The following is a 22,913-nucleotide window of genomic DNA, read 5'->3' on the forward strand; positions in this document are numbered from 1 at the left end:
TTAGTTTATAAATAAATCATCTTTTTTATAAATAAAAATAAAAAAAGAACAAGAGAGGTGCAACCTTGGTCAAAATGAAGGAGGCAGAAGGAAGAGAGAAGCAGTTGTAAAAAAAACATGAGGGGGAAGGAGGAGGAGGTGCGCAAGAGGGGGGGAGGGGGATGGGACATTACATGCAGTGGAGGTTCAGAATTTTATTTTAGGGGGTCATTCGATATCATGGTGAAGAGATTGATAATGAACTTTTCATAAATATTTTTTTTATTTAATCTTGATTATTAAGATGATAAGATGAGTTTTTTTTTCTCGTAAGTACCTATGATTTGAAGGACGAATTTTCAAATTAACACGAGTTATTTTAGAAGATGAATCTTGTGGTATACATAATTTTCTTATCATAACTTTATCCATAGTACTAATTAATTAAATAATAAAAGATAAACTTAAGTTTATTGGACATATCACCCTCAAAAAAAGTTTATTGGGCATATTGTTTCTTAATATAATGAAGATATTAATTATTGTTGCTAAGATTAATTATGGTTGTTAAATGTTCTTTAGTTATTATTGCTTACGTTCCTAAATATATTTATTTCTTACAATACTTTAATTTATAATTTATAATTTATAATTTATAATTTTTTTTTATTTTTACTCTTTTCTATTCTTTTATTTCAATTCAACTAAACTTTAACAACTTAGTGTTTGTAATTCGTTAAGAAAATTTTTTGTTGTCTTATACATTACTCTATTAAGAATTCAACACAACAATACAATCATTAAAAAAAATTGTCTTCACTTCCCATTGTCCTATGCCTCATTTCCACTACTTCACATTTAATTATCTCTTAGTTTCTACACTTTTCTACTCACATAGTTTTTATAAGATTTAAGATCAACAAATTACTAATTTTTTTGTTTGGCTTGCTATTTTTCTTGATTTTAGATCAAATTGGTTTTTCTTTTTCTTTTTTTTCTTTTTTTTTTTTTTAAATGGCAAGAAAAAGGTAGGTGTTGAATCGATTCATTGTTGGACTTTTTTAGGGTGGTCAAAACAAAATATTTTTAAAAATATTAATTTTTTCCCAACTTAGGGATTCATTTGAATCCCTTGGATTTGCTGCGACTGACAACATGGGAAAACAACTAGTGACAATGGCAACATGAGCTTTCTGCCACTAACTTCTTTTTTTTCTTCAAGTTTTTTGTACTGCTTGATTTTCATTTTTTGGAGATATCTGATATTTGAGGGTATGTTAAGTATAGTCCAGTATTTTAAGCAATATGATTCAAGGGTTTTTGGTACCAATTCACCCGTCAATAGATGAATTTTGATTGTACCAATCGGTATGGTATGGAATTAACTTCATTGGATCATTTCTCTTATTTTGTATCATCATATATTGATAGTGTTAACTCATATATAGGAATGAGAAAAGTTAATGAATACTCTAAGAGCAATGGTTTAGCATATATTTTTAAAAACATTTTATGGGAAAAGAAAAAAAAAATTTCTTTGATGGCTTTTTATATTTTTAAAAATGATTTATTAACAACTGTCCTAAAATCACCCACTAACAAGAAGCATTAGGAATTAATGGACATATAGTATAATTTGATTTGTTGAACTTATAGGTTTACATGTGCATGGGAGATGCAATAATATTTTTCTATTTCTCTCTCGTGTGCATTACTAATGTGCCACATCCAATTTTTCTTTTCTTTTTTGGGTAATAATATCACTTCCAATTATCATACAGGTTAACTTCAATTTACAATCAAACATACAAATGAGAAGTCTATATGTGCATGGGAGATGCAATAATATTTTCTGTATATCAGTTACACTCATAATAACCATCAAATTATCAAGTTTGAAAACTTGAATTTTACTTTATTTATTTATATATATATTGAAAAATTGAATGCTACTTCTTTTTTTCTTTTTCTTTTTTTTTATATTACATTGAAGTGGCTAATCACAAAGATCAACCCTACTTTGGTGTGATTTACAGATGCGAGCTATCTAACAAATGGATACTTGGAAACTACAATCGATTGGATTCCCAGGATGAAAAATATTCGTCTTAAGGATCTTCCAAGTTTTGTTAGAACTACAGATGAGAATGACATCATGCTCAACTTCAAAATCCGCGAAACTGAGAGAGCTCTAAGAGCTTCAGCTGTCATTTTGAACACATTTGACCCATTAGAACAAAAAGTGTTGGATGCTCTATCTTCCATGCTTCCTCGTATATACACTGTTGGACCACTTATGTTGCTGGCTGATCAAATAAAGGACGATAACTTGAAATCAATAGGTTCCAATCTATGGAAAGAAGAATCGGGTTGTGTGGAATGGTTAAATTCAAAAGAACCCAACTCGGTAATATATGTAAATTATGGTAGTATAACTACCATGACGCCTCACCAGGTCAATGAGTTTGCTTGGGGGTTAGCAAATAGTGAAAAACCCTTCTTGTGAATTATAAGGTCTGATCTTGTGGGAGGCAATTCAGCTATTGTTCCTTCTGAATTTGTTACCAAAACTAAAGATAGAGGCATGCAGGGGCATAGCCAGGAATACATACTTGGGGGGGCCGGGTTGTAACAGAGATATGCCAAATATAATTTTTAAATCTATTGGATACAAAATTATCAACTTTCATATATTATTATATACTTGAACATGTTGGGAATTCAACCGAAATTTCAAACCTGTGAGAAACAAAATGTAAGGTTGAATTTATTCAACCATCTAATTGGTTTTATTCCGTGCCAAATTTGCTTGTAATTCAGCATTTAGTAACCTTGTATTTAGGTGGGTTTGTTGTAAGGGTAGTGAGTGAGATAGAGTGAAGTTTGCTCAAGAGTGTGCAAGAAAACAGAGACTCGCGGCTTGGCCTCGCGGGTGACTCGCGGCTGCAAGCCGCCAAACGCAACACACGTGCCAAGCATGCCAGAAGGTGAACAGTCATGCTAGCTGGAGCACTACAGGACAAAACAGGACAACTAGCCATACGGTTATCTCGTGACTGGATCTCGCGACTTAGTCAAGCCGCGAGGTCAAGCCACGAGCCACCCCTGTTTTGTAAATCCTGACGTTTCACATTTCTCTCCCACTCCAGTATAAATACCCCTTTTACCCACAAATGTAAGAGAGCTTCCAGAGAGAATTTTGAGAGAGAAACCCTAAAGAAAAACAAGATTGATTCACCCACAATCTATACATTAGAGTCTCTTCAAATTCCTCAACTCTCTTCCTCTCCATTGTCAAATTCTTGAGAGGCATTTTACCAAACCTTGTTCTCACCATAATCATCACTGTGAGAGAGCTGTTTGGATTTCTGGGAAGCAGTTAGGAAGGAACCAATCTTCATTGGTTGATGCTACGGTCTAGTAGCGGAATCCGGGAAGCTAGAAAAGAAAAAGGTTCGACGCAACCTCGTTGGAGCAAGAAGCTTGGAGAGCTTAGGTGCACTGGGTAGATTAGGCTTGGAGGGTCTATTGCTGTCCATGTATCCCAACTATATTTTCTAGTGGATTGTTTACCGCTTGGAGGGCGGCGGAGAGGTTTTACGCCGAGGGCTTCGGTTTCCTCTTCGATAACTGATCGCGTGTTGTCTTTGTGTTTGCATCTTCCTTCCTTTCTATCTTTGCCTTTTTATTATCTGCTATGGATTGTGATTTTAATTTGGCTTAAATAGTTTTACCAATTCCATATTATAGCTTATGTTAAGTTTCTGCACACTAGGTGTTTGACATGATGCTTGAATTGGTTAAGTTGTAATTTGGGGGTCTAAACGTTCAAGGGTGTTTATACACATATTTGAACTTTCAATTGGTATCAGAGCGGGTACACTTGTTGTGGTTTTATTACCTAAGTATGATCCTAGACCCCTGTGTTGTGGTTGCTGTTATGGAAAATACCATGCTGAATTGTAGCTTAAGTAGTTGTGAAAATGACTCTATGCATATATCTGAAGGGTGTTTTACTAATGATCTTGTAGAGTTGTTAAAAACTAAGAAACATGCTAGAGTATTTGTTCACATGCTGGAATATTTTGAAAATCAGAATCATGTCTTACACAGTAGCATATCTGAATCTAAATCATTGATTAAGAAATATAAAATAAAGAATAGAATGTTGTGTGAGATGATTGAGACTCTGAAAATGAAAAGTCAATCTGAAAGAAGCATGAAAACTGATAATGAATTTGTGTTTGAAGGTCAAGAATGTTTGTCACATGTGAGCTTATTTGTGCATACCTCATTGAAGGTGTTTAATGCATGTTTGTGGTATCTTGACAGTGGGTGTTCTCGCCATATGACAGGGGATAAGTCACTGTTTAAGACACTCAAAGAAAAGGTTGGTGACTATGTGACCTTTGGTGATGGAAGTCATGCTCAAGTCCTAGGCAAAGGAACCATTGAGATACCTGGTTTACCGTTGTTGAAAGATGTGTTGTACATAAAAAGGCTGAAGGCAAATCTGCTGAGCATCACTCAAATTTGTGATGATGATTTCCTGGTACAATTTTCTAAGAAGGGATGCTTGATCATCAATGAAGATGGGATTCAGGTTTTGGAGGGAAATCGGACTACAGATAACTGTTATGGAATAGTTCCCACGGCACCCATATCATGTAGAAGTGCTCGTGTGGATATGTTGGAGCTGTGGCATCACAGATTTGGGCATGCCAACTTCAAACAAGTAGCAAAAGTGTCCAAACTTGAAGCAGTTGAGGGACTTCCTAAGTTTGGAAAGGTGAAGAAGACCGTTTGTGGTGCATGCCAAATGGGGAAGCAAACAAAGGCAAGTCATCACAAGGTGAATGTGATTGCCACTTCTCGGTGTTTGGAGTTACTTCATGTTGATCTAATGGGGCCTACCAAAACTGAAAGCCTAGGGGGGAAGAGATACATTATGGTCATTGTGGATGATTACTCAAGATACACTTGGGTTGAATTCCTTAGAGAAAAATCAGAAACATGTGAGAGGTTGGAGATTCTGTGCAAGAAACTACAAAACGAAAAAGGGGTCCCTATTACCAAAATTAGAAGTGATCATGGGAGGGAATTTGAGAATGCAAGATTCGAGTCCTTCTGTGAAAAGAATGGAATCAAAAGAGAATTTTCAGCCCCCAAAACTCCACAACAAAATGGAGTGGTAGAGAGAAAAAATCGTGTGATTCAGGAGATGGCAAGAGTCATGTTGCTTAACAAGCAAATACCTCAAAAATTTTGGGGAGAAGCTGTCAACACCTCGTGTCACATTGGCAATAAAATATTTTTCCGAGTAGGTACAAAGAAGACCGCCTATGATATTTGGAATGGAAAGAAGCCTAGAGTGAAGTATTTCCGGGTGTTTGGAAGTAAATGCTATATCCTAAATGATCGAGAGAATCTTGGGAAGTTTGATGCGAGAAGTGATGAGGGTATTTTTCTTGGGTACTCTACTACGAGTCGAGCGTATAGAGTTTTTAACAAGAGAACTAAGACTGTGATGGAGTCCATAAATGTCAAGATTGATGATGCCTTATCTAAGGTGGAGATGATTGATGATGTAGAAGGGCCGAGCACCAAAGAGCCCGATGTTGAGGTAGAAGCTTTGGATATAGAAGGTGAAGAACCTACACCAGAAGTAGAATCGACTCCCATCAACCCAAGAATGGAAACGAGATCGATGTCTAGAACATCAAGCCCTCTTACTCCTCCGAAAGTTCATCCTCCTATCTCTCGAAGTGATGAAGTCTCCACATCAAAGAAGCCATCTTCAAGAGTAATTAAGAACCATCCGGAAAGCAACATCATAGGGTCTCTAAATGAAGGTCTTCGCCTCAGAAAAGGAAACATCCTATTAGCCAATCATGTAACATATCACTGCTATCTTGCGCAGTTTGAACCAAAAAGGGTTGAAGAGGCTCTTCAAGATGAGAATTGGGTTAAGTCAATGCATGAAGAGCTGAATCAGTTTGTGAGGAATGATGTGTGGGAACTTGCTCCAAGGCCTAAAAACGTTCATGTTATAGGCACAAAATGGATTTTTAAAAACAAAATTGATGAAGATGGAGAGATAATTCGAAACAAATCTCGGTTAGTAGCTCAAGGATACACTCAAGTAGAAGGAGTAGATTTTGATGAATCCTTCGCTCCTGTGGCAAGACTCGAATCCATTCGAATCCTCATGTCCATTGCATGCACTTTGAATTTCAAACTCTATCAAATGGATGTAAAGTGCGCATTTTTGAATGGATATCTAAATGAAGAAGTGTTTGTTGAGCAACCAAAAGGATTTGAGGATCCTCACTTTCCAAATCATGTATTGAGATTGAAGAAAGCCCTTTATGGCTTAAAACAAGCGCCTAGAGCCTGGTACGATCGGCTTACACATTACCTTCTAGATAAAGGATTCAAAAGAGGGTATGCCGACCGAACTCTGTTTGTCAAAAATGATGAAGATTATCTCCTTGTGGCACAAGTTTATGTTGATGACATAGTGTTTGGGGCAACCATTGAAGATCATGCTATTGAATTTTCTGAGGAGATGAAGAAGGAATTTGAGATGAGTATGGTGGGGGAACTCACATTTTTCTTGGGTCTTCAAGTCAAACAACAGAAGGAGGGTATATTTGTATCACAAGAGAAGTATGCTAGAAACATTGTCAAGAAGTTTGGACTAGACTCCAAAAAACATGCCTCCATTCCCATAAGCTCATCCACTAAACAGAATGTTGATTCTTCTGGAGTAGAAGTAAGTCCTACCTTATATAGGAGCATCATTGGGAGTTTGCTCTATCTTACAGCCAGTAGACCGGACATTGCATTTAGTGTTGGCGTTTGCGCTAGATACCAAGCTAATTCGAAGGAATCTCACCTGATTGCTGCTAAGCGAATCATTTGATATGTGAATGGTACTTCAAACTATGGTCTGTGGTATTCAAAAGACTTAAATGCTTGTCTTGCTGGGTATTCAGATGCTGACTGGGCTGGCAGTGTAGACGATCGGAAAAGTACTTCAGGCGGCTGTTTCTACCTTGGTAACAATCTTGTCTCGTGGATGAGCAAGAAACAAAATTTCGTGTCTCTATCTACTGCCGAAGCAGAATACATCGCTGTTGGAAGTTGCTGCACTCAGCTTCTTTGGATGAAGAAATTACTTCATGACTATGGAATTCCTCAAGAAACAATGTGTGTCTTCTGTGACAACACCAGTGTCATCAATCTTTCCAAGAATCCTGTCCAGCATTCAAAATCTAAACACATAGAGATACGTTACCATTTCATTCGGGATCTGGTAGAGGAAAGAGTTGTGTGTCTTGAGTTTATACACACCGACAATCAAAAGGCGGACATCTTCACCAAGCCTCTCGATGGTCCACAGTTTGAATCACTCCGTAAGACCATTGGTGTTGGTACAATTCCTTGACTCTCTTGTGTGATGTGTGCTTCACATATTTATAATTTGATAAGCTTGTTTGTGTTGGGGCACACACTACCTTGTTAGCTCTTTGTGCAGCATGATTATTGTTTGTTTGTCTATTTGTGAATACTGTTGCTCTTTCTTATGTTTGTTCAATCTTTTTCTTCTTTTATGTCAAAAATCCAAAAATCACATAAAAATTAAAAAATCAAAAAGTTTGATTGTCATTGTTGAGCCTTTGTCTCAAAACTTGTTTTGCCTTTTGCCTTGTACCTTTGTGCTAATGGCTTTGTGCATTTTCGAGCATTGCTTGTTTCTTTGCACTCATATCACTGTGGGAGAAATCTTGAAATCTATGTGATTGTTGTAAATAGATCTTCAAACTTGTCATGAATGATTACTGAATGGTTATGTTGATCTAGAGACTTGCATAGACTTGTGTCTATATATCTTCCCACTCTTTATTTTTGTTTTTGCTAAGAAGAGCTCACCAAATGTAAATCTCCAAATGAAAAGAGATATTGAGTTGTAAAAGCCTGTTGCACATTCTAGTATTCGACTAGGAAAAAGGGTAAGCGACCTTATATTAAAGAGAATGTTTATTCAAACAGCCAAAGGCTTGTTCATTAAAGTGAAATATCAAATATCACTTTCACAATGAGAGGTGATTGTCTCAAAAGATCAAAATGATCAAATGTTATGTTTGAAAGTGGAGTCAAATGTAAAGCTCCAAGTTATGTTATCAAGTTTTGTGGGAGGTCATATATACATATTTCTATAATTGAGATGGGTCACATGATCTAGTGCTAATTGTGTATGCCTTGGTTGAATTGATCATTGAAGCTTCATATTAGACTAAAGACTATCTCATTGTTGATATCCACACACAACACACAAGTTTATGTTCAATAAATGTCATATTCATTTGTGTGATTGTACTTGATGAAATGTGTTTTCACATGCTCAATCTTTGTTAATTCAAGCACAAAAAGTTTTTTGAGTATTTTAGGTGTTTTTGGAAAGTATTTTGTTTGAAAAATCTAAAAATTTCAAAAATCCAGTTTTGCCCTGTTTTGGCGGCTCAGTCATGGGTATGTCAAGTCGCGAGCCTCAGTCGCGTCTTCGCGGGTCATTTTTGGCGACTTGTTCGCGAGTAGAAGGTCTAGTCGCGAGGGTTATTCAGAGATTTTCGCGGCTCAGCTCGCGACTCACTCGCAAGTAGACCTTCCAGTCGCGAAAAACACTTAGAAAATTTTTTTCAAACTTGTCTTTGAGTGTTTTGGCGGCTTGAACTGGCGACTTTGTGGCGACTCATTTCAGTCGCGAAAAACGTGTGTTTTGGCAAAAATAGGGGCAGTTTTTAAATTTTTTTGTTTTCCCTCGATCTTTTTGTGACTGTTCATTGTCTCTCTCATCTGCTCTTACCCATTCACACCGTGCCTCCATTTTCGATCTCCATTTTTGCCTCTTTTCAGCTCAAAATCCTCAAGTAACAGGTATGGTTTTTTTCTGTCTTGAACTATATTCTACTTGTTTTTGTGGTTTTCCCTCTGGATTATTCGCATTTGTTTATGATTTTGAGATGGGTTTTTAGCTCCGCTATTACTCTTTGTCCATGCTTAGCTTATGGAAGCTTTTGTTTCTGTTTTTTTAGCTTTTTTTTTTTTTGGTTGGTTTTGTTATTCATCATGTGCTTAGCTAGGGTTTGCTATTTGTTGGTTTATCATCTTGCCTGATCCGCTGTTGATGTGTTGATTCAAAATGATCCTGTGTTGAATGTGTGTTTTTCTCAGCTAATTGTGTGGTTTTATTTTGACCCTCTCTACTGTGTAGTTAAATTTGGGCCATTTGTGTCCCTCATTGCTATTTTCTGGTCATTTTCATCTAGCTATTAGGGTTTCTTCATTATCCCTAAATTACCACTAACCCACTGCTAATAAAGTCTATTGGATTGTGTTCTGTCATTTCCTCTGTTCATGATTCAGACTAGACATGTCACCATTCAAGAAAGCAGCTGTGAAAGGAGGTAGTTCCAAAGGGAAGGAACCCGTCATTGATGTTGATGATTACCCACCTCAAACAAAAGAGACTCGTGCTTCATCAAAGAGATTCGATCCCAACAAGTTCAGATCCTATGCAGCCTATCAGTCTCATGAGAATTATTTTTAAAATGCTACACCATTACTAGAAAGAACTGTGGATCAATCATCACTTCATGACACTGACATTCCGAAATGGTTTGCTCACAAGGATTGGAATTACCTTCTCTCTGATCTGGATGACGTGTATGAAGATTTGGTAAAGGAATTTTATGCCAACGCGATTGTGGAAGAAGATGAACTTAAGTGCTGGGTTAGGAAAAAGAGCTTTTCAGTCTCTCCTGCATATCTGGCAGAAATCCTTCACATCAACAGACCAATATTCCGACATTCACCGGTTTATGATGATCTTTGTCCTGATGAGGAGCTTCTCAAAGAAAGTCTTGGACAAGACTTGGAGTTCTCACCTAATGGAAAATCCATCAGTGTTTCCTCTCTTCCTCCAAAACTGAGAGTGCTTACAATTGTGATGTTTCACAATTTGTACCCTTTATCAAGCACTGGGTATATAAACCTCGGACGTGCTTTGTTTCTTCATGATCTAATCTCTGATGTGGAAATAGACATCTGTGCTCATATCTTTCATGTTCTGCGCAAAACGGTTCTACGAACTGAGTCTCGGACATGCATTCCTTTCTGCTGTCTCATTTCAAGGATCTTGAAGCTCAAGGGAATTTATCCAACGGCAGATGAATCTCCTCTCTCAAAACCGAGTCCAATCAACATGCGTACATTCAATGCAAGCATTGGACATAGTCGGAAGAGAGCCAAACCAAAAACTTCTGCATCTCACAGTGGCTCTCATTTCAGCACTCTCTCCCTTGATGAGAAACTTGATCACATTGTATCCTCTGTACACGAGTTGAATACAAAGATGTCCGGACTCACAGCTACTCTACACCATCACAGCACTCGATGGGATATGAAGTTTACCTCTCTTCAAACTCAATTGGATCAAATTCAGAGAAAGCTGAAAGAGGATGAATAGCCTATTCCATGACAAAAAGGGGGAGTGATAGGCCTAAGAAGGGGAGGATATTACCTAAGGGGGAGTGTCTTTGCATTCTTCTTCAGTTTAAGTTGATATATTGTGTTTTGTAAACTGTTATTTCGTGTTTTGTACCCATGTGCTTATGTAAGCTTTTAGGGTTAATGTTTTTTGCATATTTTGTAGGCTTTATGGTATGTACCTTGCTTAATGCAGCCTTTTATGCTATGTTGAAATCAGTACTTATTTCTAAATGTCTTACATTTTGATTTATGTACTGTCACTCTTGTGCCCTTGTAGGATTGTTCCTAGATGCATATACTTTGTGTATTATGCATTGGTTGAGTGTTTGAGCATACAAGTATCTTGCCTTGTGCTTGTTAACTTCTATGTCCTTGTGTTCATTCCAAGTGTGAATGAGCACTGTGATCACTACCTTGTGGTGTTCACTTGGTTGATTAAGCCATGGTTTGTTTCTTAACTCCATCTTTGCTTGATCACCTTAAGCTTGACTCATATGCATTTCATGTTTTTCTGCATACAATGATCATGGTGTATTGTTGTGTTTCAGGAATTTCATGTTCTTATGATTTAAGTGCTTCACAGCTTCTAGAGTTAGGTGTGAGTGAGTTTTGTTCAACTGTTCCCAACTCACATGTTAAGTATAGAGTCTGTTTTTAGGGTTTTGTCACGGAATAGCCAAAGGGAGAGATTGTAAGGTTGAATTTATTCAACCATCTAATTGGCTTTATTCCGTGCCAAATTTGCTTGTAATTCAGCATTTAGTAACCCTGTATTTAGGTGGGTTTGTTGTAAGGGTAGTAAGTGAGATAGAGTGAAGTTTGCTCAAGAGTGTGCAAGAAAACAGAGACTCGCGGCTTGGCCTCGCGGGTGACTCGCGGCTGCAAGCCGCCAAACGCAGCACACGTGCCAAGCATACCAGAAGGTGAACAGTCATGCTAGCTGGAGCACTATAGGACAAAACAGGACAACTGGTCATACGGTTATCTCGCGACTGGATCTCGCGACTTAGTCAAGCCGCGAGGTCAAGCTGCAAGCCACCCCTGTTTTGTAAATCCTGACGTTTCACATTCCTCTCCCACTCCAGTATAAATACCCCTTTTACCCACAAATGTAAAAGAGCTTCCAGAGAGAATTTTGAGAGAGAAACCCTAAAGAAAAACAAGATTGATTCACCCACAATATATACATTAGAGTCTCTTCAAATTCCTCAACTCTCTTCCTCTCCATTGTCAAATCCTTGAGAGGCATTTTACCAAACCTTGTTCTCACCATAATCATCACTGTGAGATAGCTGTTTGGATTTCTGGGAAGCAGTTAGGAAGGAACCAATCTTCATTGGTTGATGCTACGGTCTAGTAGCGGAATCCGGGAAGCTAGAAAAGAAAAAGGTTCGGCGCAACCTCGTTGGAGCAAGAAGCTTGGAGGGCTTAGGTGCACTGGGTAAATTAGGCTTGGAGGGTCTATTGCTGTCCATGTATCCCAACTATATTTTCTAGTGGATTGTTTACCGCTTGGAGGGCGGCGGAGAGGTTTTACGCCGAGGGCTTCGGTTTCCTCTTCGATAACACATCGCGTGTTGTCTTTGTGTTTGCATCTTCCTTCCTCTCTATCTTTGCCATTTTATTATCTGCTGTGGATTGTGATTTTAATTTGGCTTAGATAGTTTTACCAATTCCATATTATAGCTTATGTTAAGTTTTTACACACTAGGTGTTTGACATGATGCTTGAATTGGTTAAGTTGTAATTTGGGGGTTTAAACTTTCAAGGGTGTTTATACACATATTTGAACTTTCACAAAAAAATAGAGAAAACAAAATGCCAAAAATAAAACAATCACACGCACAAGACAGTATTTACGTGGTTCGGCAATTTGCCTACATCCACAAAGTTGCAGGGATTTCACTATTGTCAAAGAAAATTACAATGTGCGGCTACAGTGTTTTTCTTTCTCAAAAACAACAACAAGACAAAACCCTAATCACAAAAAAAAAAAACAGCTTTTATATCCTATGCACAGGATTCACAATGGGTTACAAAACGGGCCAAAAATTTTTTGTCGGCCCAAGCCTCCGCTCCATGGACTAAGCCTCAGTAAATCTCCCATTATTCGGGTCAAGTCGGGTCATCAACCGAATCAAATCATGCCTGACGACGATTTTTCATGGAATAAAATTCATCCATTATCATCTCTATAGTGAAATTCCCTGCAATTTCCTTCTCTATATAAATTATCATATTATCTGCCAAAAGCTCATCCTCCATTCTATTGCGAAGTCTTGTTTTTAACAACTTCATAGCTGAGAAAGCTCGTTCTGTAGTTGCTGTAGAAACTGGAAGGGTCAACACAAGACAAATAAGTCTATTAATCAAAAAATATATTTTAGACTTTCTTGAAATTTTTAATCCCCTACATAGCTCGGAAATTGTACTCATATTCTGAAAATCTGGATGTTTTATCACATCAAGCTCATAATGTCGCAATTAAGACTCCAAAAGTTCTTGTTCATGTTCAGTGAAATCTTGAGGATAATATTTCTTAACCAAATTGCATATATCAACAATCTTGAATAATCTAAAAGCATCCTTAGGATTTAAAGCTGAACTAAGAATGACAAGTTCCGTTGTTAGCTCACAAAATCTACTTTTCAATTCTTGCAATTGAAAGTCTATTGCAACTATAAATATGCCAATTCTAAAATGATGTTCCATTGCTAAATCGTCATCTTGACAACGATATCTACCTCGACCTTTAGTGTAACGAGCATTCATATCAGGAATATCAATTTCATGTTACTCACAAAATGATATAACACTAGCAAGTAAAGGCTCCCATCCATCATCTCTCAACTTTTGAATAAGTGATTTTGTAGTTGAAACTAAATGCATGGCATTTAAAAGGTCTTGAGATTGTTGTTGCAAAGCTTGACAAAGAACATTAGTAATTCCCATTATCTCTTTCATCAAATGCAAGATTAAAATAAATTCAAATGATGTTACTACCTGATAAGCTCCCTCGGCATCACCGCGTTGTTTATAATTAGCCCCTTCCTCAGAAATAGTGTTGATAACTTTGCAAGTAGCATCAAACATTTTAATCAAACTACAAATAGATTGAAAATGAGATCCCCACCTAGTATCTCCAGCTCATTGCAAAGTACCAATCTGGTTTGCACCTCTTCCAATCTCAATTTCATTAGAAGCAATCATATTCTCAACTTGTTCTGCTTGAGTATGTTGCAATTCATCATTACGCTTACTAGAACCAACAACAATATTGATAATATTGACCAAATGATCAAAGAATTGATGAACATCTTTTACTTCTCTAGATGCTGTAACTAGAGCTAATTGCAACCTATGAGCCATACAATGTACATAATAAGTATATGGGCAATCTTTAAGAAAAAGAGCTTGTAATCCATTCCATTCACCATGCATGTTACTAGCCCAATCATATCCTTGACCTCGAATATTTTCAATGTGGAGGTTATAACGAGAAAGGACAGTACATATCTCATTCTTTAAAGTCAATGCAGTAGTATCTCTAATATGCACAACATGAAAAATTTAATAAAACCTTCTTTATCAACAAATCTCAAAATGATAGCCATTTGCTCTCTCTTCGACTCATCCCGAGCTTCATCAACAAGAATGCAGAATTTTGCATCTCCAATTTCTTCACGAATAGCATTTCGCACATTATTAGCAAGAATATGCAAAATCTCCTTTTGAATTGTGGGTGATGTATATTTGGCATTTCCAGGAGCATTTTCCAAGACAACACTAGCTACTTTGTCATTGAAAGTTGATGTGAATTTTATCAATTCAATAAAATTGCCTCTATTTTTTGAATCAAGGCTTTCATCATGACCTCTAAAAGCACAAGCTTGGAATGCTAGCCATCGAGCACACTCTATTGAGGTTTTGAGCCGCAACCAATTATTCTCTAATTCTTTTGACGTTTGTTTCTCAATTAGCTTGTCAATATGTCATGAATAATTCTGTAAATCCTCGCAACATTTCACAGCAATTTTATGTGGAGAGTTTGGTTCTTTCCCTTCATGACGAATTAAAGGACAATTCATTCCATCTTTCACCTTTTTCCAATTATTAAAACCTGTTGAAATAAATACATCTGATCCGGGACGACCTATTGGTTTCTTACTAAAAAGGTAGCAAGATAGACAATATAATGCATCCGTTGTAGGTGAGTATTCCAACCAATCCTTATGTGAAACAAACCATGAAGGTTGAAATCGACGACGATGAGTATCATCATTGTATGGACAAACTATATTTTCAGGTTGGTATGGACCATTTATGAGATAAGTTCATCGGATTTCATCTTGTTTGTTGATAGGAAATTCACATATTTGTTTACGTGTTCCTGGATCACGATCTATCTCTTTAGATTGAAGTTCTAGACATTTGGAGGGGTGTTCATCAGGCATCGAAGTATTAACATTTGTTTCTACAGCCACAAGTGTCCTAATTTCTGAATTACTAACATCTTTTTTCTTAAAGAATGCATCAATTGTTTTTCGTTTGCTCATAATTCTTTTAGCTTTAAGAATATGACTCAATTAACCTGAAAAGAATTTTAAAAAATAAAATTTTAATTAGAAATTTTTGCTTAGTTATATGAATGTTATTCATACTCAAGGAAAAAACAAAATTTTCACTATAATTTAAACAGTCAACCCATTTTTAATACAACTTTAATTAATAATAACCCCTCAAATAATTTAATTAATTTATCTTTTATAATGTATTGGTTAATTTAATTATATAGCTTTAATTATTGTTGTTTAGCATAACAATAAACTATATTGCTTTAATTTATTTGTCATTAATTATAATGCTTTAATCCTAGTTGGTAATTACGCGTATGTTACACGTAAAATATGCGTACATACGTAACAATTAATAAAACTCTCGTTTGCCAATTTGTTTCCAATTGTACAGTAAATTACGCATCATTTTGGAATGAGAGTTTCATTCCCGTTTGTAACACACAAAAGTTATAAACTGCGAAAACATACGGGCTATAAAATACTAAAGAGATAAAGTTGAAGTTAACTACAGTAATAAATGATTAAACAATTCCTAAGAAATAGCCTTAAAAGAGTAAACACATATCCTTTGTTACAATTCCTAAAATATAGCAATAAACAATTAAACAATTCTTAAAAAATTGCAATAAATGATAGATAATAATTTAATTATTAGCTTTTGAATAAATATTAATTATTATTTAATAATGTTGATTTACACTAAAAACCAACACACTGACCATTGACCAACAAAAAGGAATAACCGGATAAGATAAAGACAAACAGGAAAAAAAAAAAAAAAAAAAAAAAAAGGTAAAGATCAACCAATGAATGAGTGAGATGCTATTAAAGTTAAAAGAATAAAATGACTCAGGCAGATTTCATTTCCACTAAACCATTCGATCATTCAGAGAGAGAGAGAGAGAGAGAGAAAAAAAACCTTGAGGGAGGGCCGGACTGCCGGAGCGGGAGCGGGAGCGGAGGAAGCAATGAGTCAACGATAGATCTCCGATGAGTGATGACCGATCTACCGTCTAGCGTCGACGATCTACAAAAATTTCGTTTCATTTTTCATTTTAGTGACAGTGAGATAAAGAGAGAGAGAAAAAGAGAGAAAAAGAGAGAAATACCTTGAGGGAGGGCCGGAGGGAGCACCGGAGCAGAGGCCGATCTCCGATCTGCGATGAGGGGCGAGCGACGACGGTGACGACGAGCGAGCTGCGGCGTCGCGGCGACGTGACTATGGGTTTGCTGGGGTTTGGTTTTTATTTGTGTATTGGGGATTTTTTTTTTTTTTTAGATAAAAACCTCTGACTCTCTATGTTCTCTGTGTTTCTCTCTATGTTCTCTGTGTTTGGTTTGCTGTAGAGTTTGGTTTGCTGTTGAGTTTGGTTTGCTCTGTATAGGCAGTATCGGGCATTGGGGTATGCTTTCTCTGCCACCGATTTGATTTTTCTGCCAGCGACGTGATGGTTGGATTTTCTGATTCTCTGTAATATATATATATATATATATATTTTTTTTTTTTTCGGTTGAGAATGCGTGGGCTTGTCGTGAGCGAGTTACTGGGTTCACCGTGGGCTTAGCTTGTCGTGGGCTTCTCTGTAAATTTTTTTTTGGGTTTTTTTTTTTTTTTTTTTTTTTTTTTTTTGCTTGAAAGTAGAACAGATAATTTTTATTTATTTATTCATTTTTAAATTTGAGGATGTTCCTAATTTTTGATTGAGGCCTGGGAGAATGGGTGAGAAATTGGTAGGGGGGGCCGGTTGTCTAAGGTTGGGGGGGCCTAATTATTTTTTCTTCATAGTCTAATGGGAAATTTTTTTTTTTTTTGCAGGGGCCACGGCCCCCCAAGCCATTATGTGGCTCCGCCCCTGGAGGCATGTTAGCAAGTTGGTGTCATCAAGAACAAATCCTAAAGCACCCGTCAATAGGGTGTTTTTTAACACATAGCAGGTGGAATTCAATGCTTGAGAGTGTGTGTTGTGGAGTTCCAATGATCTCTTGGCCTTTTTTTGCTGAACAACTGACAAATTGTCGATATTGTTGTGTTGAGTGGGGCATTGGGATGGAGATAGATAATAACGTTCAAAGAGATGAAGTGGAGAAACTTGTTAGAGAATTAATGGATGGTGAGAAAGGAAAAGAATTGAAGAAGAAGGCAATGTAGTGGAAGATAAAGGCAGAGAATGCTACCAAACCTAGAGGTTCTTCTTACCAAAACATGGACAAATTGATTTCCGAAGTTCTCTTAGCTGGAAATGTTTGAACCAAATGAAGAAAACTTTCTAGTTTTCAATGATCTTGCACTCTCGGACTCATCTGCTACATCTAATCATTATAAATATTTATATAATCTAGTCCCATTTTTATTGCAATAAATTCCAATTAATTATGTAATTTGGTTAAATCAATATCCTATTTTGTAATGTTGTGCATGTGTATTTTTATGTATTGTACTATTTTGTCCATTTTACTTTTGTTATGACATTTAGATTTTTGTGCATTTCGTAGAAAATTTCTACATAATCAAAGAATTTTATTTCTTCCCGAATTTTACTCATGAATTCTTTCCATTAGTGAATATTTCTTTTATCTGATCTTTACTGTGTGTATTTCTATAATTTTCTCTCTGTTGTGTTTTCTTCTGAAATCAAATTTATCTGCTAACTTTTTTAAAGTTGAATTTAAATTCTTTATGAATGGTTAGTGTTAGGTTCTAAAGTTTAGGACTTTATGTATTTAGAACTCTAATTTGTATTGTTGGCAAACCATGATCAAAACAATGTGTTTAGAAGTGTTTAAAACTAGCTCAAAGTTGTATGTCAATGTAAAGTTGGAATCAAGTGTAAAGTAGAAAGCAGTGTGGCTTTCGGCCTAGCTCGATCGATCGAAGCTTAGGCTCGACCGATTGAACGTCGGGCAGATTGCTTTTCTGCAGATTCGTCCAACTCAGCCCTAGTTGTTTTAAAACGTTTTTAGGGTTTCTTATTTGTCCTAAGTATAAAAGGCAAACCCTAGCCACGTTTTAGTGTTGCTCATATTGCGGTTTGTGTAAATCTCTTGTGAGATCTAGAGGAGCTTTCCTTTACACAAACTTAGGGTTTTCAAGGAGGAGATATTCTCTACACCTTGATGATCAAAACAGTTGCTGCCATTAAAGCTTAAAGAATACACAAGCGGGGGTGCTTGTAGCTGGTGGGAATCCAAAGAAAGAAGGAGTCCGTGGATTCGGAGCTTGCACGTGGTCGTGTCAGTAAGTTCTACTGGTTGGTAGCATTAGGAAGTCGAGCGGGGGTGCTTGTAAGTCCTTTTGTATGAACTTCGATTCTTTCTGATAGTGGATTCAAGTTTACCTTGAGGATAGTTAGGTCAAATCCTCCCCAGGTTTTTACCGGTTTGGTTTCCTGGGTGATCATATCGTGTGTTATTTATTTTCCGCTGCTTTGCATGATTTGATCTTTATTATTGTGATAACCTAGACTTGTTTAATTGGACTAAGTAACAACTTGGCTAATTACCTAGGTTTAATCAATTGTTTAAGGGGTCTAAAAACTGTCAAGTGGTATCAGAGCGGGTAGCTCTTTTGTTGTTGATCCTTTGATCACTGAGCTGATCCTTGACCCCTGTTGTCATGGAACACGGACACTCTCTAGTTATTCCTCCTCACTTTGATGGGAATAATTATGCTTACTGGAAAGTAAGGATGAAAGCTTTCCTGAAATCCATTGATGAGAGGGTGTGGAACTCCGTTGAATACGGATTTGAGAAGCCCACTACTCCTGTTAGTGAATGGCAAACTTCTCAGAAAGAAGCAGCTTCGTTTAATAGCAAGGTTATGAATGCGATTTTTAATGCTGTTTCTATGGAGGAATTTAAGAGAATCTCGAATGTTGAGATCGTTCATACTGCTTGGAATATCCTCCAGACTGTGCATGAAGGCACAAAGGCTGTCAAAATAAATAAACTGCAGCAATTGACTTCTAAATTTGAATGCATTAGGATGTCTGATGATGAATCTTTTGATGAATTCTTTACAAAACTGAATGATATTGTTAATTCTGCTTTTAACTTGGGTGAAATCTATGATCAACCTAAAATTGTTAAGAAGATTCTTAGATCTTTGACTGAAGACTTTAGACCCAAGGTGACTGCCATTACTGAAAGTAAGGATGTAGACTCCATCCCTGTTGATGAGATTGTAGGATCTCTTCAATCCTATGAGTTGGATCTACCCAAAACTACCAAATCCAAATCAATGGCTCTTAAGTCAGTTGATGATGTTGAAAGTGGTGGATTTGATGATGAGCTCTCTGCTACAGAGATTGCCTATCTTGCTAAGAATTTTAGAAATTTTCTCAGGAATAACAATAGAAAGGCAAGAGGCACAAACACTGCTGAACCTAGAAATTTTAGGAAGTATGATCCCACTAAGGTTAATAACAATGATAAACCTAGAGAAAGAGTAGGTCAAACTTCCAATAATTCTTTGGGCTCTCAATGTTTTGGATGTCAAGGGTATGGACACTTGAAATTTGAATGTCCAACCTATTTGAAGTCTATGGGTAAGGCTATGGCTGTAACCCTTAGTGATGGTGAAGTTTCTGATCATGATTCTGATTGTGATGAGGATGGAAACTTCATTGCTTTCACTGCTACTGCTGTAGTTGATGAAAGCATATCTGTTGAAGAGAACCCTTCTGATGGGGAACTCTCTGAAGATGCAGATCTTCAAGAGGCCTATAACAAACTTTGCAAAGTTGCTGCAAAAGATGCTATGAATGTTGAACTTGGCCTAAAGAAAATTGAATCTCTTGAGCTTGAAAAGAAAATTTTGCTTGTTAAATTATTTGATGCTAATGACCTTTTGAACAATGTGAAAACTGAAAACATGCTTTTGCTTGATAAAGTTAAATCTTTAGAACTTGATTTATCTGTTGCTAGATCTGCTAGTTCTAAACTTGATCAAATGCTAAGTGTTCAAAAGTCATCTTCTGACAAAACTGGTTTAGGTTATGTTGATAGCATCTGTGTGTCTGCTTCCCATTCCACTAAGTTTGTTCCTTCATCTTCTTCTTCTAAACCTTCCGTGAGTGAGATAGTGAGTGAAACTGTCAAACCCCCTGTGAGTGAGGTTGCTAAACCCTTAGAAGGTTCATCAACTAGGAAGATTAGGGTTGATCTGAAAGAATCTAAGCCTAAGAAGCCTACTCTATCTAAGGACAAGATATATGATAAACCTGCATGAGTTTGTCATTTTTGTGGAAGGACTGGACACATACGTCCAAATTGCTACAAGCTGCAAGCTGCAAAGAGAGAAAACAAACCAAAAGTACCTGTGCCTCAAGCACTTGATCCTATGGTACTTATTGGTGATTTGGTAAAGGCTTTAAACCTTTATTCTAATCCTGGAGTTGGAAATCATTCTTAAGTGAATAAGAACTCCAATGCTCGTGGTGCATCTAAAAAGTTTTGGATGCAAAAGAGTCGACCTAACTGAGTCTTTCTGACATAGTTCTTGTGCTTCATTACTCTACCCTTTGTGACCATTGTTCTTTGTTTTTTTGTCTCTAGGATTTGCATTGCATAACATTCATGCATTTCATTCTAGGTGTTTTTTATTTTTAATTAAAATAAAAAAAAAGGGAAAAAGGAAGCACATTTTGTTTTTGCACTATTCTTCTTGGTTTTTAATAACAAGGTTGGTCAATTTATTTTCACATAACATGTTTTTTGTACCTTATTTAACTTTGATGAGCTTATTTATTGCACTCTTCTAGTTGAAGATTTGTAGTGCATGCTGTGTGGGAAAGATGTGTATGGTTTTTGATTACTATGTCTTAATCTTGAAGTCATTTGTTTTTAAATGTTGGACTTGAACTTTTAGAAAAAGATATAAATAACCATCTCACCACTGTTCACTAGCCAATCATGAACACCTTAGTGCATATCATAAGATTTTGTACTCGAGAAAGTGTAGCACATGCACAAAAAGAATATAAGGTGAAGTCTCGGTAAAAGTGCTTAATTCTTAAAATCTAATTGGTGTGTACTATTACGCTTGATGCCAAACTCACATAAACTTAAAATTGGAATGTATATTATGAGGCATAAATACAAGAAACTTACATGATTGCAAGTTTATGATCTAGGAGATGTGGGAGTTATATGATGTAACTCTTTTGGTGATAGTCTCGTTTAAATTCTTTGTGATGAATTTTGTAGACTTTGTGATTGATTGCTATTCACATATTACCTCACATGTATCTCATGTCTTTGCTAGTCGCACACACTATACGAGTTACTCGTTGCTAAACATTGTACATGTTATTGTGTGTGTTTATGGTCTGAACAACCAAGTTTTTGCAATCACTTTGAATTATGTGCAAACTAAATTTGTTGCTTGAAAATTTGTGGAGAATGCAAAATTTTGTTTTTGGAAATATAGGGCTTAAAATTCTTGTTTGGAAAATCATATCATCTCATACTCATGCATTTTTGTTCTTGAATTTCAATGCTTTGAGATAAATCAATTTGTTTTTCAAAAATTGTGTTTTTCCAGAAAAATTTGGTGAGCCTCTGCCTGATTCGATCGGTCCATTCTGTTTTTCGACCGATCGAAATTTTTAAAATTTTAAATTTTTTGAGAGAGGGAGCCTCTGTCTGTTTCGACCGGTCGAGGCTGATTTTCGACCGATCGAAACTCGTGTATCTGGTTTTTTAAAAAGGCAGAATAGGACTTTTTCAAAGTCACTATTCAAACTTTTTCAAGTTCCTCTCTCTCTCTCCGCGTTGGCTCTTGGCTCCACCATCAATTTTTGTCGTTTTCCTTCAAGATTTTTGCAAGGTTTTTGTCCCTAGAAGCTGGTAAGACCCTTTTGCCCTTCTTTTTCAAGTTTATTTCTTGTTTTCATGCATTTTTCATGCATTCTCATGGGTATTTTCGCCATCTTCAAAATTATTGGGGCTTTTGATGATTCAAGACTTTTCTTGTGTAATTGATCAATGGGTTTTTGTGCCATGATGTTATATTGATGTTCCCTATGGTTTAATTTGATCAATTTGGTGGTTTTTGAAAAATTGAAAATTCTAGGGTTTTGAATTTGATCCGAATTGGGGATTTTGTCAAATTGGCTTAAATTGATGAAATTGGCTTCTCCAATTGATGTAATTGGTCATTATTATTGTTATTCTATCATGTGCAATGATCAATTCGTCATTTTTTTTAAAAAAATGATCAAGTGGTTTCTTTAATTTGGGGTTTTTGTGTTAAAAATCTTTATGTGCAAGCCAATTTTGTAATTTGACTCTTTTTGATTCAATTCACTGCATTAGCACATGCATCATGACATTTAAATTTGTTCATGCATCATATAGATTTTGTTTCTATTTTTTGTTTTTGTGCTAACTTGCAGTCTGCCCTTGGTTTTGTTTTGTGGTTTTGTTCTTTCGTTCTGTGTTTTGATCCTTATCTTAGCACCATGCCTAGGAAAACTAGAGCTAATAGGACCACTTCCACTTCCTCTGAGTCTCCACCTAGAGTAGAGCTGTTTAAGAATGATAAGTGTAGAGAAGCCTATGACACCTTGAACTGTAGGCGTAAGATCTGGTCTGAGCGAGCTGTTGTGTTAGATGTGCTTGATCCGGCCATTAGGGCTAATTTTGAGTCTAGGGGTTGGTTGCCTCTCGTACAGATAGATCATCCACCTCCGACCGCCCTGATTAGAGAGTTCTATTCGAATCTCTCTTGCCACGTCTATGATTCCAACACCCTTGTTAGGAGTTGGATACGAGGTGTAGAGTTCACCATTACCCCTCGGGTGG

At 36.5% G+C, this 22,913-nt stretch overlaps 1 pseudogene; it reads left to right on the top strand.

The window, feature by feature from the left end:
- The first annotated feature begins 2,022 nt into the window (after positions 1–2,022).
- On the top strand, positions 2,023–17,440 carry LOC115967829 (annotated as a pseudogene).
- Positions 17,441–22,913: the final 5,473 nt, after the last annotated feature.

This window comes from Quercus lobata, chromosome 11 (assembly GCF_001633185.2).
Source record: "Quercus lobata isolate SW786 chromosome 11, ValleyOak3.0 Primary Assembly, whole genome shotgun sequence".
NCBI classification, from domain to species: domain Eukaryota; kingdom Viridiplantae; phylum Streptophyta; class Magnoliopsida; order Fagales; family Fagaceae; genus Quercus; species Quercus lobata.